At 35.7% G+C, this 19,897-nt stretch overlaps 1 pseudogene; it reads left to right on the top strand.

Moving 5' to 3' along the window:
• Positions 1-18,817: 18,817 nt before the first annotated feature.
• On the top strand, positions 18,818-19,665 carry LOC141516551 (thioredoxin-dependent peroxide reductase, mitochondrial pseudogene; annotated as a pseudogene).
• Positions 19,666-19,897: the final 232 nt, after the last annotated feature.

A 19,897-nucleotide genomic window follows, 5' to 3' on the forward strand; every position in this document is an offset into this window, starting at 1 on the left:
TCCATCAGTTCTCTTGCTGATGATCATTAACTCTTTCAGGCCCTCGGGAAACATGGAGAAAATTGTTTCAGCACATTAAGTCAGTATCCTGATGCTTCAAACATACCTGAGTCACGGGGAGGAACTGAGGCTTGAGGAGGATTTGGCTGATTAAGTTTCCATTAAATGCTTCCCTGGCGCCATGCTGACCGTTCCATCATCAAACAGAACAGTGAGGGGAATGGAGCCATCCGCAGTCCTTCACTGGTAATTAACAGCACCAGGTGTTCCCATAAAGAACAATAAGAGGAAGAAAGAAGAAGGAAGATGAAAGAGGCATGTGGTTGGTAACATTAGAATAAGGGGAAATTCTGATCCTGAACCAGTAGACTCTTATACAGAGAGAGAAAAAAATGCCTAGAAATAGAGTATGCGGGAGATGAAAGGCATCTTGGAACATAGAATGTTTACAAGTTACAGTTTAGAAGTTCAGCGTTTAGAAGTTTAGAGCACAGAACACAGTACCAAATGTCGAAGGAATTTGGAAACCATCAGAATGTGAACATAGAATGTCAGTTATTTATAAGGAACCTTTCATCATAGAAGACAAATCAATTCACTTCTCTTCTTCCAGCATTTAATAAGGCACAACTGTACTATGTATCCAGCATTATATTAGGTGATGCAACTTTATCCAAAACTGATCCCTGACCTCAAAGGGTTTATATTTCATCTTAAAAAGTCAGAGCTGGAAACACACAGGACAAAAACAACCCTACTATATCTGATGAACACTTCATAAAAAGTATCTCACATGTATCATTTCCCTTAATCCTAAATCCTCATGCCAAAAATTTATAATTTGTAAATATGTTTAAAAAATATGTATGTAAAATGCCAACTTGACTGTTTCTTACTGAAAGGAGTGGGGTAGAAAGGAAGAGTGGAGGGAAATTCTGTAACTTGAAAATATTCATGTACAAATGGATGAAAATAAAAAAATTGAAAAAGTCAGAGCTGGAGGAGACATCTTCACCAAACCTCTCATATGATAATAAATAAACTGAAAGAAAACATATAATTTATGAAAGGTCATTCAGCTAATAATAGAAGAAGTGCTTGAGGTCAGACCTTATGAATCAAGAACAATGCCTTTGTCTCAATATCATGGTGACACTTCTGCCTGAAAATTTTATGCTACAAAAAAAGAGTCTCATTTTCTGGAATGGATGTAATTGAAAAAAACAGGAACTGATGTGGTTTAAGAATACAGGCATTTAGGTCAGATTAAGCAATGGATCAAAAATTCAGGAAGTCTAACAATTCTTGAATTCTGGAAAGAATTGAATGATAATAGAAAATTAGTTTTTCTAATATTAAGAAAGAAATCAGATAGTGGTTACAGGTAATCTGAAGAAGGTAAATGATTTTCCTTCTGAATTATGGATTCAATGGGATTCTCATTATCTAAGAAGAAATAACCAGAAAACAACTATCACAGAATGAGAGACACACACACACAAAGATAGATTAAGGTGAAAATTTGTAACTAAGGAGCTTTCACTGCTTCCCTCCTTTTTTGAAAATGCTTCTATATTGCTAAGTGTTGAAGTTTGTGTAATATTTTGTTTCTTATTTTGTACATCTATTTAATTTGCCTTTAAAATAGTTATTAAGTTCAGAATATTTAGGAAGAGAGTATCAGTTATACATTTGCTTTCCCTGTAGGCATAAAGGCCTGGTTTCTATTCTTGAATTTGGGCTATATCAAAGAATAACAGATGTCGTAGTACACATGGCATGATAGGGTAGGGAACGAGAATTGTATGTGGAGTCAGAGAATAAATTGAAATCTTCTTTTTCTGACTATACCTAAGGAAAAATAGTGGGAAAATCACTTTGAGTCTCACCTGTAAAATGAAAGGGTTGGCCTACATATATATCCAATTCAGAATGACATCTATGGTCCTGTCATTTTTCAAAATAATGGGAATTATTAATCTATCCTACTCACCCATTACAAAGTGGAGCACTACTGAACTGAACACAGCCATGGTCGAATTACCGCCATGCACCATTGTTCCCTTTAAATCAAGCTTCCTCTAGATCATCATTATCCCTTATTAAATTTTCCCTGGGTTAAATGAGTCCTAATTTGTAAATCACTTCTAGTTTGGGGCTAACTGGAGTGTCTACCTCACAATACCACTACAGACATCAAATGAATATATCAAAATGACTGCTAATTTCACCAGTATTTCAGAAACACTTTTACCATGTTGAATTTTTTCCAATTGTATCCGACTGTTCATTTGGGGTTTTCTTGGCAAGAGACACTTGGAGACACATTTCCTTCTCCAGTTCATTTTAAAGAATGAGTACATAGGAGCAAATAGGGTTAAGTGACTGGCCCAGAAATACACAGCTGTAAGTGTCTGAGGTCAGATTTGAACTCAGAAAGATGAAATTTCCTGACTCCCTGCCAAAAACTCTATTCATTGTACCATTTAGCTGCCCTTTAAAATCTCAGCCTCCTTCAAAACACTTTATTCTCTTTACTTTCTAAATGCTTCTTCGCCTCAGTTTTACTGCCCTTCCCCTGCCATGCTCATTTTCTCTTTTCATGCCAACCAGAATAGCAATAATAACGACATATTTCCCCTTGCCAACACACTATTTTCAGTATCCATCATGTTGATAATATAACATACTTTCTTGGACAATATCATTGAGCAGCTGGAGAGGATTAATTCCTGTGGTTTCATTATAGGTGGCATTTTGGCATTTACCACCATGGTGCAATTTTGATGATGCCCTAGAAATTCCATGAATATGTAATAAAAATTGATATAAGTCATAGAGGACATGCTTCAACATCTCTCAATGTCCTGCTGTCCATTGCAGCTGTTTTTGGTCATGTAGAGGCTTTCAGAGAAGACACTGATGAGCCAATGCTGCCAAAAGCAGTGGGACATGATTAAAGATATTTTAAATCTTTCAATCATAAACAAGCATTTTAATGCATTTATTAGGTTCTAGGAATATAAAGAACAAAACATTCCCTTCCTTCTAGGAGCTTATGACATAATGGAAGAGACAAGATGCTTTTCTACAGGCACCTACTTGAGGTCCACATGAAAGAACCAGGGCCCCAATAGCATAGGGGTGGAAGGTAAGGGAGTGATGAAAGATATTAGAAAGACCTCAATCCTACATCCAGCACAACACCAAGAAAATAATAACTTAATAAGTGATTTTTAATGGATAGATCAATTGTTGCAGATCCCATTCAGTGGAGAGACTGGTAGGAAAAGTTTATAGTCACTATAGATAATGCTTCATCCTATCCTTAGAGGAGAAGAATCAAATCATGTTCTGGTTCACTGAGAAGAAAGGAAATTATCATTTATTCAGGGAATTCTATAGAGCCCTGGGTCAGAAATCAAGAATAATTATTCAGAATATCATCTTCTTGAGTTCAAATCTGGCTATGGGACCCTGAACAAATCACCTAATCTTGTTTGCCTCCATTTCTTCACTGATAAAATGAACTGGAGAAGGAAATAACAAACCAGTCCAGTATTTTTACCAAGATGACAAAGAGTTGGACACAATTAAAAAACAACTGAACAACATGTGGAAGACACTATGCTAAGTATTTAACCTTTGTTTCTCACAATAATCTGAAATAAGTGATTTTATTTTCTCCATTTTATAATTGAGAACACTAAGGTGAACAGAACTTGGAGGACTTGGCCCTGATCACACAGCTTGTAAACGTCTGAGTTCAGAATTAAACTTTCTCCTTCCTGATTACAGACTTAGTGTTTTTATTTAATGCATTTAATTTTCATTTTTCCCTGTCACATGCAAAAATCAAGTTTCAATATTTACTTCCAAATCCTTGAGTTCCAAATTTTTTCCTCTTCCACCCCCCCCTCGAGAAAGCAATTTACTTGGTATAGATTAAAAATGTATTTCCATGAAAAACATTATTGCAATAATAATGCTGTAAAAGTACACATAACCATTCCCCAAGAAAGGGAAACCTCAAGAAATAGAGAGAGGAAAAAAGTATGCTTCAGTCTGTATTCAGACAACAACAACTCTGTCTTTGGGATGGAAAGCATTCTTTAATCAGAGGAATTGCTTCAATATTTTCCCCACAGTTGTTCTTGTTAGCAGTATTTCCCTTCATCATACTCCTCCCACCCTCATTTTTCTCTCTCTACTTTCATCCTGTCCCTCCCCAAATAGTGTGATGCATTTGACTGTCTTCTCCTATAATTTTCCCTCTCTTCTATAGCTTTCATCCCCTCTCCCCTAACCCAGACCTTTTTCCCCCATCCATTTTTCTCTCCTATTTTCCTCTAGAGTATGAAAAGTTTTTATACCCAATAGAGTGTGTATGTTAGTTCCTCTCTGAGCCACTTCTGATGAAAGCAAGGCTCACACACTCCACCTTCCCCCTCTTCCTGTCCACTGCAAAAGCTTTTTCTTGCCTCTTTAATGTAAAATAAGCTATCCCATTCTACCTGTCATTTCCCTTTCTTCCAGTACATTCATTTCTCCCCCCATTAATTCCATTTTTGATACATTATACTTTCAAATTCATTTCCTTCATGTGTCTTGTCTATATATATATATATGCTCTTTCTAACTGACCTAATAAATGAGAATGTTCATATGAGTTATCAGTATCACCTTGCCATACAAGAATATAAGCAATTCAACATCAGTAAGTCCTTCATATTTATTCCTTCCCATCCACCCTCTCTATGCTTCATCTGGGTTCTGTACTTGAAGATCATACTTTCTGTTAAGCTCTGGTCATTTAATCAGGAATGTTTAAACATCCCCATTTCATCTTTTCCCCTAAAAGAAGTTGTTCAGTTTTGCTGGATAGTTGATACTTGCATGCAATATAAGCTCTTTTGCCTTGCAAATGATCATATTCCAAGCTCCATGAACCCTCAGTGTAGAAGCTGCTAAATCCTGTGTAATCCTGCTTGTATCTCTATCATATTTGAATTGTTTCTTTCTGGCTACATGTAATAATTTCTCTTTGACTTGGGACTTCTGAAATTTGGCTGGAATATTCCTGGCAGTTTTCATTTTAGTATTTCTTTAAAGAGAGGCTGGGTGGATTCTTTCAATTTCTATTTTATCCTCTGCTTCTAGGATATCATGGCAATTTTCCTGGAGAATTTCTTGAAAAATTAAGTTTAGACTCTTTTTTGGTCATGATTTTCAAGTAGTCCACTAATTTTTGAATGATCTCTTCTGGATCTGTTTTCCAGCTCAGTTGCTTTTTCAGTAAGCTATTTCACATTTTCTTGTAGGTTTTTTTTCATTCTTTTGGTTTTGTTTAATTTTTTTATTGATTTCTCAGAAAATATCAGCTTCCCTTTGTTCCATTTTGCATTTTAAAAAAAATATTTTCTTCAGAGACCTTCACTATCTCCTTTACCATAAGGTAAATTCTGCTTTTAAAGGCATTCTTCTCCTCATTGACTTTTTGGATTGCTTTGTCCAGTTGAGCAAAAATGGTTCTAAGATATTATTTTCTTCAATTTTTTGCATCTCCTTCAAGCTGCTGACTCATTTTCATGATTTTACCTCATCATTCTCATTTCTCTTCCCAACTTTTCCTCTACTTCCCTTACTTTATTTTCAAATCTTTTTTGAGCTCTTCCATTGCCTGAGACCAATTCCTATGTTTCTTGGAGACTTTGGATTCAGAAATTTTGACTCTTTTTTATTTTCTGAAGGTGTATTTTGAAACTTCATGGGATCAAAGAAATTGTCTATTGTTGGATTTTTTTCTTCAATTATTTGTCCATTTTCCTAGCCTTTGATTTGATTTTCACTCTTGTTAAGTTGGGGTTCTACTTCCAGGGTGGAGGACCCACTGTCCCAAGCTTTCAGGGATATCCCCTAGGGATCTGCAAATTCTCAATTCCTCCAAGGTCTTATGAGAGGCTATGACTCCTCTCCTGGCCTGTGCTCTATCCTGTGAATGACTCCATTCTGCAGATACACTGGAGCTGTGAGAAGGATCCCTGCTCTGCTATGGCATTATGGGGTCCCATACTGTGACCTGGATCTAATTTTGGGGGAAGCAACAGAGTCATGCCTGAGGGATAGCAAAGAGATCTCTGCAATATACCCCAACACCCCTACTATCCATAGCCTGAACACTCTGGAAGCAGTTGCCAGGTAGCTCCTAGACTTGCCCCTGGTCCCTGGGGGCTGGGTCCGTACTGTGGCCTGAGCTAGACTGCACTCTGATCTCACTCTAATGAAGTTTTCTTTTTTCTGCTGAGCACCCCAATTTTCCTTGGCAATCCATGGTTTGAGAGGGCTGGAAAAAACCCTGCCACCACAGACCCAGGTGTCCCATGGGTTATTCCTGGATGGCTGGGGCCAGTTCTGCTATGTAGCCAGGCTGTGCTTAAAGTCATTTCTAACCCTGCTGTAACTCACCCTTCCCTAGGATCTTTCCAGTTGTCTTGTCACCCAGTCTTTTGTGGGTTCTGCCACTCTAGAATTTAGTTACATTCATCATTTAAAAGTATTTGGGGCAGTTAGGGGAGAGCACTGGCAAGTTCCCACCTTTACTCTGCTATCTTGGTTCCACTCTCCTGACTCAGAATTGAGATTTAGTTGTATCTAAGCAGAAAATTGTCACAGGGCTTTAAACGAAATAATTTAAGAGCCTTGTTAGGAGGAAGGAAGAGACTGAAGAGCCCAATTGATGCCTGACAAAGTATTGCCAATATTCCATGTTTGGTGTGGGAATGCTAACATGGTCGTATTTCTTAAATACCATAGCAAAGACCTTGTCTATAAGATGATCCTAAAGCCCTATCCAATATAAACAATCATGGTTCAGAATTAGGAGTCATCTAGTACAACTGAAAAATAATTCTCTCTGAAACAGATCTAAAACATAATCATATATCTCTTTGAAGATCTCTAGGAATAGGGGGGTCATCATCTTTAGAGACATCCTATTTCACTTTAGAACTGTTGTAATTATTAGGAAAATTTCCCACTTCTATCAAGTCTGTAATTGTATTTTTTGCAACTTCCTTGCTAAATGTCACATTACAGCCCTTCAAAAATTTGAACTCACTTATCATGACTTACTACTCCAAAGTCTTCATTTTTATTATTGAACCCTCACAACATTCAGCTTATTCCCATGTGACGTGAACTCAATACCTTTTCCCTCCCCAGTTGCCCTTCTCCAGCTAAGCAAAGTCTGTTATACACTGTCATGCCCAAAATGCAAAATAGTTTCTCCATTAGGGGACGGTCAGAACTATCCCCTTTACCCCTGGATACCACACCTCTGTTAACAATTCCTAAGATTCTATTAGTGTTGCTCCATTTCATACCATTGTCCCATATTGAACCTTGCTCCTATCCAGGCACCTGGATATTTTTTTCTAAACTATTATGTCTAAATACATTTTTTTATTCTTTGAAAGTTGGTGGAGCATGGTCTTACCCTAAAGAAATAAAATCATGTAAGGAGAGAAGAGTAAAGTAATGTTTCATTGATCAGGATAGTGATTTTCCTTTCTAATCCCCTCATCCCCTAAGGGATATATATTCTTGCTGTGCTGAGAAAATGAGTGACATGATTCCCATTAGTGTTTCCAAGGGGTTGACAATTGGATATTTACTCCACAATGCTGAGAGCTCCAAGGATGAATGGATGAGTAGCAGGTGAGAGAGGAACATTAGATACAGTATTTAATAAATTGTATCTGAAGTTTAAATAGAAAGAGAAGAAGGTAAATTTAGCTACCAAGTGAAATTGCTGTTGCACTGACAGCTGAGGACACAGTAAAAAATTGCAATTCTTGATAATCTGGATGTGTTAACCAGTCAGAACTGGCTGCCCAAAAGAAATCCTGATTTTTTTTCCCTGCTGAATAACAAAATCCTAGAGATGAAGTGCTTTCCTGGTCATCTAGCTTAATTTTCAGTCACCTATAGGTTATCTGTGTTGATGCAGACTTTGTTGCGCCCCTCTAGGGTGTAAAAACTCAGTGAGAAGCATCATGGCCCTAGGTGAGAGCGGGCTGAGTTAATTTAGGAAGCTCTTACCCTCTTACCCTCACTCTCAGTGTGATCATGAGAATGGAATCTCATTTATTCATTAAATTTCTTCATTTGTAAAATTATAGATCAGAACTTAATATGATGTCTGGTCCATAGTAGGAGCTTAATAAATGTTTATTGATTGATGGACTACAATTCCTACTTCATATGAGTAGCTATGAGGCTCCAGTGACATAATGTATGAAAAATGCTTTGCAAACTTCAAAATATTCTATTAATGCCATAAGAGTTAACTCATTGCTTCACAAGGAAGTCAATTCATTTTCTTATACATTATATGTAATTGACTGAGGCAATTTCTTATGTGACTTTAGATTTAGGAAGTCTGGTAAAAGAATCCTGTCTTTGATTCATAAGACCCTGGCAAGTCACTTAACTCCTAAGTGAATCTCTAATTCTCTAAGATAGAGTGGAGTGACTAACCCTTTTGATGGACTGAGTATCCACACTTGAGGTTCCTTTCAAGTAGTGAAATCACAGATGTGAACAAAAAAACTAAAAAATCATTAGAAAATTCATTTTCATATTGAGTCAAAATATATTGTCCTATGGTGTCCATAGTCCCAATTGTTCCTTCAATAACTCCAGAGAATGTTTATTCCCTTTCACACATAGCAACCTTTTCATCAAATGAAGCAAAGCAATCAAGTCATCTTTGGTTGATTATTCAAATGGTTACGTCATACCTGGGATTCTTCTTGAGTTCAAATTCTGCCTCTGACACAGTATACTTTGGCTAAGTCACTATGCTTCTCCATAAAAGGCATCCCATATAAAGCGGCTACTTAAATAAGTCTTTAAGGAATGTGACAATTCCAATGATCAAAGGCAAACAGGTGAGTATATTTTAAGGCAGGGAGGCTAGCCATAGCAATGACCAAGAAGCAAGACATGGAGCTCTGATAATTGAAGAGCAAACATGTCAACGGAGAGTGTTTGAACAGGACATCTCTTAGGAAGGGCAGGCATACTGGGGTCAGGCTCTGAAGAATTTTAAATTCTAGAGAGAGGCGTATGAAATGTTTTAGGTAAAACTGCAAGAGTAAATAAATGTGTACACAGGTCTATGATCACACATCCATAAAAATACAAAAGTGTCCATGCCTCAGAAGAGAAAAGAGACGGAGATTCTCATCCTGGGGACTAAGGTTTGACTGGAAATTCACTCAAAATCATCAACTTTTTTAGGTTCCTGTCTGATGCCAGATGGTAGTATCTTTACCCAGAAACCAATCTCAAGGTTTTCACCTACCATCCCAGAATTTCCTAATTGAATTCTTCTGCTTAAAAGGCTCCTCTTCACTTGACAGATGGATCCATTCTGGCACAATGCTCTCACCAGGAACATTGACTTATAACAGTCCCTTTGTACTATTGGATCCAACATTTAAATTTCCATCAAAATTTATATCAGAAGAAACTAGAATATCTACTACTGAAGATCCATTCTCTATCTCCATGCTTTTGCACTATATTGTTCCCCAAATCTGAATGTACTTCATCACTTCTACCCCTTAAGACACCTAATTTCAAGACTTAAAAGCAAATGTTTCCTCCTACGTGATGTCTAATCTGATTCTTCCACCAGCCAGCGTTAACTAGATGATTTTTAAAATAAATTATTGATATTTTCCAAGTATATAATTTCTTACCCCTAAACATATTAATCAAACTCCCTGTAACAAACATTTTAAAAGAAAGAACAAAAAAGGTTAACAAAACAATCAAAATAGCCACCATATTTGGCAGTATGTATATGAATCATTATACACAATTTCCCAAATTGGCAAAGGAAATAAAGTTGTTTTCTCCAATTTCTTCCAGATCCATGCTCTATCATTAAGTAGTATTCATTTTCTTTGTTGTGGTTGATCTTCCTGCTTATTAGCAGAAATATATACTATCATGTCCACTGCTTGTAGCAATTAATACATGCATTCTTTGCATTTTCCTGCTTATTTTGCTCTTTAATTCATATGAATCTTTCAAGGTTCTTTCAATACATCATATCTTTCATATGATATGTTGAAGTTATATTGAACAATCTCATTATGTGTACCACAATTTGTTTCACCACTGCTTAATCAATGGGCTTATGCTCTCATTCCAATCTTTTGCTCTCATAGAATTTCCACTACAAATATTTTCATCTGTATGAGATATTTCATTCTTTCTTTGAGTGCCTTGTTGTTTATACATTAGCATTGAGAATACTGGGTCAAAGGATATGGATGCATGAAATTACCTTTTAATTATTATATATCCATTTACATCTGCTTTAATGGTCATTGGTTGTCTTCCAGTTGGAATGTACCTGTTTGGAGGGCAAACTCTGTTTCATCTTTGTCCTGATATTCCTAGTGATCAGTGCAATCTCAAACCCAAAGAAAGGGCTAAATACATGTATATTGATCAATTGATGGATTTTTCCCAGTTGAGTAGGCTGATTTATCCAATCTTAGGCAAGTGGCAATTTTCTCCTTCTTATAGAGACAAAGATCTTCAGGTGAGGAGGAGGAAATTCACATGCTTTCACTAACAGTCTTCAACTTAATTCAACATACAATATTTAATTTTGACTTTATACAATGCTCTATGATAGATGGTAAGATAAAATAAAAGATAAAAAAGGGAATAGTGAAGGGTTTTTATCCTTTACATAGAATTTGAGAAGAAAACAGTTAAATAAACACAAGATGTACATCAAATATATATCCAGTAATTTCAGTAGAAGAGGACTCTAGCAACTGGGAAAGACCAAAGTAGACCCATAATTGTGTAGGAAACAGTTCTAACAGGCTAAAGAGAGCTGGTTTAATTTTCAGTATAAGCATTTACAACATGAAAATGGGCAAATACTACAAATCAGGGTTTAAGTTATTTTGGTTTGGTTTTCCAGACTAAAGAAACTGATGAAGAAAATACTAATAATGTAGATGCAATTTAAAGGTTATTGAATAGAATTTTCACCCAGGATTGGTTGTCTACTATTTACTTGCACATTCCTGAACTGGAGATATAATTTTCTTTAGAAGTTGGGGATAATAAAAGCCAGAAGAAAGATATGGGTGCATTCCAGACATAGGATATTATCTGGACAAAGTCATATAAATAGAAAATGGAACATTGTATGAAAAGAATAGCAAGAAGGTCAGTTTAATATAGAAAAGATAATATGAAAGATAAAAACTAGGCAAAGAGAAATCTCACACCTGACACTAAGATAAGGTCAAAATGGATAAATGATTTAGACATACACAGTAAAAACATAAGTTAAAATAGGGAAGCATGGAATATGTTAATTCCAGATTTGTGCATAAGGGAAGAGTTTATGAGAAAGAAGGAGAGAAAAAGGAGAGAGAAGATTAGGGAAATAAAATAGAAAATTCTGACTCCATGAAATTACAAGGGGTTTACATAAGAATAACGACAGCAGTCAGGATGAAAAGCAGGGAAAATAATTTTACACCATTTCCTTAATAAAGATATTTTCAAACATATAGGAAACTGATACAAATTAATAAAAAATAAGAGCCATTCCCCAGTTAATCAATGACAAAGGATATTAAAAAATTTTCAGAAGAAAAATCAGTAACCCATAATCATATGAAAAGATACTCTAAGTAATTATTGTTTGAAGAAATGTACATTAAAATGACTCTGAAGTACCACTTCACATCTATTAGATTGACTAAGATAATAGAAAAGAAAAATCACAAATGCAGAAAGGCATGTAGAAAAATTAAAACACCAATGCACTGTTGGTGGAGTTGTGAATGTCGAAACATTATAAAAAATAACTTGTCCCCCAAAGACTATGGAACTGTGCATATCCTTTGACCCAGCAATCCCACTACTAGATATGTTTTCAAAAGAGATCAAATAAAAGATGAAATAAACTATTTTGTCCAAAAATATTTATAGTGCTTCTTTTTATTATGGCAAAGGAAGAGAACGGGAAAACAAGAGGATTTCAATCAATTGAGGAATGACTGAACAATTGATGGTATATGTTCATAATGAATTACTATTGGGTTATAAAAATGATAAGTAGATAGATTTGGAAAAAATCAAGAAAGACTCACAAATTCATGCAAATGAGAACTAGGAGAATAGTGTTCATGGTAGCAGCAATATTACAAGGATGATCAACTTTGAAAAGCTTAACAACTCTCATCTAAACAATGATGCAAAAAAATTGCAAAGGACCAGTGATAAAAAAAATGCTATGAGAATTCAAGAACTCTGCATAAAAATTGAAGCAACCTTTTAAGAAACTTAATGTTGTATTTTGCTTGCATTTTCTTTTACAACAAGGTTAATATGGTTATCTGTTTTGCATGATTTCACTTGTGTAGTTGATATCAAATTGTCTGCCTTTTCAAGGAGCATGGAGAAATCAGAGGGAGAGAGAGAATTTTTAAAACTAGATTTAAATATATATATATATATATATACATATATATTTTTAAAGACATTTTGACATGTAATTGGAAAATTTTTAGTTAAATAAATTTTTTAAATTATTTTTCAATTTATATTTCCTTTTATTTTTCCAATTGCATGTTATAAAAGCTTTTCAATATTTATCCACATGCATAGGCATAATTTCATACTACATAATTTCCTTACACCCTGCCCCTTTCTACTCCTCCCCCGTCAATGGTAAGCACTCTGGTGAATATTGTACGTATACACTTCTGTTTAATATATTTACAGATTTTTTGTATGAGGAATTAGAATTAAGGGAAAAAAGAAAGAAAACCATGAGATAGGAAAGAAAAACATGACAGAAATTTTATAAATTGAATGTAGTCTTTATTCAGACTCTGTAGGGTTGTTTTGTTTTGCTTTGTTTTCTTTTTCTTCCTCAGGATGTGGATAGCATAGTCCACAGTAAGTCTCCTAGGGTTGTCCTAGCTCTCTGAATTGCTGAGAGAAGATGTATCCATCAAGATTGATGAACTCATAATATTGTTGTTAATGTGTGTAATGTTTTCATAGTTCTGCTCCCTTTGCTCAGCATCAGTTCCTGTAATTCATTCCATTCTTCTCTGGAGTCTGGCCATTCAGGTGTTTTTACAGAACAATTGTAATATTCATATAACATAACTTGATCAGTCATTCCTCAATTCATGAGCATCCCCTCAATTTTCAATTCTTTGCCACTACAAAAAGACCTACTATGATTATTTTGGAACATGTGACTTTTCCCATTTTGCATAATTTCTTCTGGATATGGCTCTGGTATTAGTATGGGTATTGGGTCAAAGAGTATGACCATTTTTATTGCTCTTTTAGTATAGTTCCACCTTGCTCTCCAGAATGGATGGATAGCTTCACAACTGCACCAAGAGTGTATTAAAGTACCAATCCTCCCAAAACCTCTACAATACTATTCATTTTCCCTTTCTGTCATTTTAGCCAATATGATGAGTCTCAGGTGGAAACTCATGGCTGTTTTAATTTGCATTTCTCTAATCAGTAATGATTTGGAGCATTCTTTCATATGGTTATATATATTTAATTTCTTCATTTAAAAATTGGCTATTAATATCCTTTGACCATTTATCAATTGGGGAATGATTTGTAATGTTATAAATTTTTTTAAGGTTTTTTGCAAGGCAAATGGGGTTAAGTGGCTTGCCCAAGGCCACACAGCTAGATAATTATTAAGTGTCCGAGACCAGATTTGAACCCAGATACTCCTGACTCCAGGCCCAGTGCTTTATCCACTGCGCCACCTAACCGCCCCTAAATGATTTTTTTAAAAAGAAAAGTTGACTAAAATCATATTATGAAGGAATTTAATTGCCAGAGAAACTTACATATTATCTTGAGGGTAAGAGGGAGACTTTGGAGTCTCTTGAGCAAGAGATTTACATGGTCAGATTTATGCTTTAGGAATATTTAGCATTAGGGAAGCTACGTGGTGTAGGGGTAAGAGTGTTAAAATCATCTTTCTGAGTTCAAATCTGAACTCAGACATTGACCAGCTATATGACTCTGGGAAACTCACTTAATTCTTTTTGCCACAGTTTCCTCATCTTTAGAAAGAGCTAAAGAAGAAAATGGTAAACCACTCCAGGATCAATGTCATGAAAGCATCAAATGAAGTCACAAAGTGTTGCATCCAACTTCAAATAACTGAACATATATTTAGGGTTTGAACATTCTGTGGAAGATGAATGAAGAAGGCAAGACCAATTAGAAGCGTACTATAAGCGATAATGAAGACCTGAATTCAAGTCATAGTTGTTTGAATGGGAAAAAGGGACATGGTTATACATTCAATCCTGACTACTCAGGAGATATTCAGAGTACAGGCAAGTAAGAGGACATAAATTTGTCATTTATCAAGGACATTAATACTTGAAGAAATATATGGCTAATTTCAAATGGTATTCCTGAGGAATGTGTGTTGTTATTGGTTTATTTTTTTTCACCAACTCAAGAAGAGAAAAATATTTTTTCATCAATTCATGATATGCAATAAATACAGTACCATAGATAACAAAAATTTATGTCTACATAGTGATTTACATTTATTCATTTGTAGGTAAATATGTAATGGAACATGTGGAAAGAGCCTTAATTTAAATTTCAGCTCATTACCTCCTTCTGTTCTAATCATGAGAAATTTCTCAGCTCCAAATCTGAAATTCCTCGTCCACAGAATGAAGGGATTAGACCAGACGATGATTTATTTCCTCCCCTTCCTTTTCTAGGTTTATGAAAATCATTCACTTCTTACATGATGGAAAGAACAAGGAGTGCATTCTTCTGGTTCAGTAAAATGTCACATGACATAGTGTAAGAGTGCTGAGACAATTGGTAGCTCTTCAGCTTCTGGTCATTCATAGAAACTTTTTTTGTATTTTATTGTAATTTGTACATCTTATTTAGTTAGTTAGTTATGTTCACATTCCTAAAATAGTCTTGTTGTTAAAGTAAATGTAATCCTCCCTTCCAGAACAAAGATAGAGATACCTCAAGGAAAATAAAGTGAGAGAAAAAAAGTGCACTTCAGTCCGTGTTTAGATACTATCAGCTCTGTCTCTGGAATGGATCACATTCTTTATCATAAATCCATCAAGAGAAGTTACTTCAATATTTTTGACAGTTGCTATTGCTAACTGTATTTCCCTCAATTCTATTCTTTCCCATTCTCATTTATTCTGTTTTCTTTCTCCTTTCACTCTATTCATCCTCAAATGTGTGTTGTATCTGATTACTCTCTCCCATAATCTTCCCTCTCTTCTATCACCTACACACCAACTCCTCCTCCTGTCCCCTTCCTTCTATCCATTTTCTCTCCTTTTTTTCTCTCTAGGGTAAGATAGATTTCTATACCCTATTGAGTGTATATGTTATTTCATCTCTGAGCAGTTCTGATTAGAATGAAGGCTCACTCAATCCCCCCCTCGCCATCCCCGCCCCCCCCCCAACCTCATTGCAAAAGCTTATTTTTTGGTCTTTTATGGGAAAAATCTTAGCTCATTCTACTTCACCTTTCCATTTCTCCCAGTACATTTCTTTTTCGCCCATTGACTCCATTTTATATTATACTTTCATATTCATCTCTCTCCTATGCTGTGTCTATATATGTTCCTTTGAACTACTGTAATAAATGAGATGGTTCATATGAGTTAACAGCATCATCTTTCCATGCAGGAATACAAGCAGATCAGTATCATTAAATCTTACATCTTTTCATAATTTACCCTTCCCATTTAGCCTCTCTCGCTTCTCTTGAGTCCTATATTTGATGAAACTTTTGGTCCACCTCTGGTCCTTTCAAAAGGAAAGTTTTAAAGTCCCCTATTTTGTTGAATATACATCCTTTCCCTGAAAGAGGAATTTTGCTGGAAAGTTGATTCTTGCTTGTAATCCAAGTTCTTTTGCCTTTCAGAACATCATATTCCAAACCCTACATGGCTTAATGTCAAAGCTGCTAAATCCTGTGGAATGCTGACTATAGAACCATGATATTTGAATTGATTCTTTCTGACTACAGAACATAATTCTAAAGGTAAATTAGATCTGAAACCAAATTTTAAAAATCCCTCATTTTACATTTGAAGAAACTGAAGTCCAAGGAGGTTAAGTGAGTTGTCCAAGGTCACATAAGTATTGTCAGAGATATTTTTAGGAATAGGTTTTATAATTTCCCTTTACAATACCTGGCTAAATATCCTTCTGTAAGGCAAAGAAAATCAAGAAACCTAGGTTTAGTCCCAACCCTGCCACTAGCTTTACATAAAAATCATTTCACTTTTCTGGGACTCCATTTCATTATCATCAAAAAGTGATTATACCTTGATTATCTATGAGACTTTGATGGGATGACACAGTATTATTTTGAAACTCAAAATAAGATAATCTATATCAGGATATGGAATCGACCAAGTCCATCCTTGCAAGCTTTGAAAGAATGGAAGAGTTATCAGAACTCCTCTCAGCACCTGAAGGAGGAACAAGAGACCACTAAACTTGCAACAGAAGTGGAGGAGTAGAGGAAAGAATGTGAGCCCTCAGGAGTCTCACCCTTCAATTATCTAGCCCTGATAGCAAGTTAAAGACTTGTTTATCATCAGTGTCTTTACCTGAGGTAAATTCATTTGGGCATTTTGAAGGGAGAAAAGTACCCCAAGGTCAGAACTCAGGAGTTAGACTTGTACCTTAAATGAATAATTTTGCAACTTTTAATGTTATGTCCACTATCCACTGGGAATAAATGTATGCAGATAAAAAACTATAACCTCAATTGCAGAATGTGGCTCAATTTGTTGTCCTATACCATATATATATATATATATATATAGATACGTATACATATATATATATATGTATATATATATATATATATACATAGAGAGAGAGAGAGAGAGAGAGAGGGATCTAGATCTATTTATTTTATATTATTATTACAGATATTTTGTTATGAATAAACATAAACCCCCCTCCCCCCAAGAAGATGAAAAACCTCAAGAATAGTGAGAGAGAGAAAAAACTGTACTTCATTCTGTATTCAGATTCCAATGGCTCTGTCTCTGGGGTGAATTGCTTTCTTTATCATAAGTCCACCAGAGTCGTTGCTTCAATATTTCTCCCACAGTTGCAATTACTAGCTATATTTCCCTCCACTCTATTCCTCCCCACTCATTTATTCTATTCTCTCCTTTCATCCTGACCCTGTCCAAAAGTGTGTTGCATCTGAGTATTGTTTCCCACAATCTTCCCTCTCTTCTATTACCCATTCCCCCTTCCCTCCCCCCATTCCCCCTTATCCCATCCCTTTCTTCTCATTTTTCTATAGCATAAGATAGATTTCTATATCCTATTATATATGCGTGTATGTTATTTCCTCTATGAGCTATTTCTGATGAGAATGAAAGCTCACTCATTCCCCCTTGCCTTCCCCTGTTCCACTCTATTGAAAAAGCTTTTTCTTGACTCTTATGTGAAATTTCTTGGTTTCTTCTTCATCTCATTTCCCTTCCTCCCAGTACTTTCCTTTATCACCCATTGACTCCATCTTTATACTATATTATACCATTATATTTGTGCTCCTTCCTGTGCCCTGTCTATATATGCTCCTTCTGACAGCTCTTATAAATGAGAAAGTTCATGAGTATCAATATCTTCTTCCCATGCAGGAATACAAACAGTTGAATATGATTAAGTTCCTCATAGTTAGTCCTTCTCATCCACCCCCTCTATAGTTCACTAGAGTACTGTACTTGGAGATCAAACTTTCTATTCAGTTCTGGTTGTTTCAATAGGAAAGTTTGAAAGTCCCCTGTTTCACTGAAAGTCCATCTTTTCCCCTGAAAGAGGATGTTCAGTTTTGCTGGGTAGTTGACTCTCGGTTGTAAACTAAGATCTATTGCCTTACAGAATATCATATTCCAATCCCTATGAGCCCTTAATGTAGATGCTGCCAGATCCTGTGTAATCCTGATTATGGAGCCTCAGTAGTTGAATTGTTTGTTTCTGGCAGCTTTTAGAATTTTCTCTTTGATTTAAAGGTTTGGGGATTTGGCTATAATATTCCTGGAAGCTTTTCTTTTGGAATCTCTTTCAGGAGGTGACTGGTAAATTCCCTAAATTTCAATTTTACCCTCTTCTTCTAGGATCTCAGGGCAATTTTGCTGTATTATATCTTGAAAAATGAAGTCTGGGCTCTTTTCCTGCTAAGGTAGACCATTAAATTTAAATTATTTCTTCTGGACCTGTTTTTGAAATCATTTGCTTTTCCAATGAGATATTTCACATTTTTGTCTAATTTTTGGCTTTTTTTTTTGGAAGAGTTTTGTTTCTTCCTGATTTCTTGCAAAGTCTTCAGTTTCCTTTAGTTCCATTCTGCATTTGAAGGAGTTATTTTCTTCAGAAAGCTTTTTTATCTCCTTTTCCAGCTGGTCAATCCTTCTTTTTAAGGTATTCTGATGCTCATTTTCCTTCTGTTTTGCTTTTTCCATGTGGCCTAAGCTGTTTTTTTAACATACTATTTTTTTCAATATTTTTTTTTGTATTTCTTTCACCAAGCTTCTGATATTGTTTTCAAGATTTTTCTGCATTGGTCTCATTCCACCTCCCAGTTTTTCCTCCCACCTCCCTTAATTGCTTTACAAAGTCTTTTTTGGAGGTCCTCCCCGCTCTGGGAAGATGGTGGCTTCTTTAGGAAGGTTACTCTGGGCTTCAGTTGCTTGCCATGTGAACTCTTTTCCCTCTGGCATTTCTGCCACCTTTAGGCCTGCTGTGCCTAGAAACACCTTCCTAGCCAACATAATGCCCATGAGTGCTACTCAGTCAAAACTGTCCTTCAGCAGCAGTCCTTCAACTTTTGCACCTGCTGTCACCCATCATTCTCCAAATTTTAAGGGTACAGCTGTAGTCAAAGGAGAATTCAAAAATATAAGCCTTGATGACTTTAAAGGCAAATATCTGGTGCTTTTCTTTTATCCTCTTGATTTCACTTTTTTGTGTCCAACAGAAATTATTGCTTTTAGTGACAAGCTAATGAATTTCATGATGTGAATTGTGAAGTAGTTGCTGTTTCACTGGATTCCCAATTTAGCCATCTTGCCTGGATAAATACACCAAGAAAGAGTGGTGGTTTAGGCAATATGAATATTGTGATTTTATCAGATTTAACCAAACAAATTTCCCGGGACTATGGAGTTCTGCTTGAAGGAACTGGCATTGCATTAAGAGGTCTCTTCATTATCGACCCTAATGGAGTTATCAAACACTTGAGTGTCAATGATCTCCCTGTGGGCCGAAGTGTGGATGAAACTCTTCATTTGGTGAAGGCATTCCAGTTTGTGGAAGCACATGGAGAAGTCTGTCCAGCAAATTAGAAACCAAATTCGCCTACGATCAAGCCGTCTCCAAATGCTTCCAAAGAATACTTCGAGAAAGTGAATAAATAAATATCATGTTTTGAAGACCTGTGTAACTTTTTAAATTATGAAGAAATCATAAGTTGGAATGTACAATAATGCAAGATTACTGTCATATGGAAAAGTAGTACATATACAAGTAATGCTTGTCTGTGAATATCGCTGTGAATATCCAAAATGCTGTTTTCATAAAATTGTCCCCCAAACTATTTAAACTTAATACTTGTTGCTAGTTCAAAAAATCCTTGCTTTTCCCATAGCTCTCCTTTACAATTGCACTTACCATATATTTGGTGTCTTCATTGGAACCTAGAGGTTCCCTTCTTGAATTTATAGGCTAAAAAAAATTGATCATTGCCTCTATAGGTGCAAAAAAA

Source organism: Macrotis lagotis, chromosome 3 (assembly GCF_037893015.1).
Source record: "Macrotis lagotis isolate mMagLag1 chromosome 3, bilby.v1.9.chrom.fasta, whole genome shotgun sequence".
Lineage (NCBI taxonomy): Eukaryota > Metazoa > Chordata > Mammalia > Peramelemorphia > Peramelidae > Macrotis > Macrotis lagotis.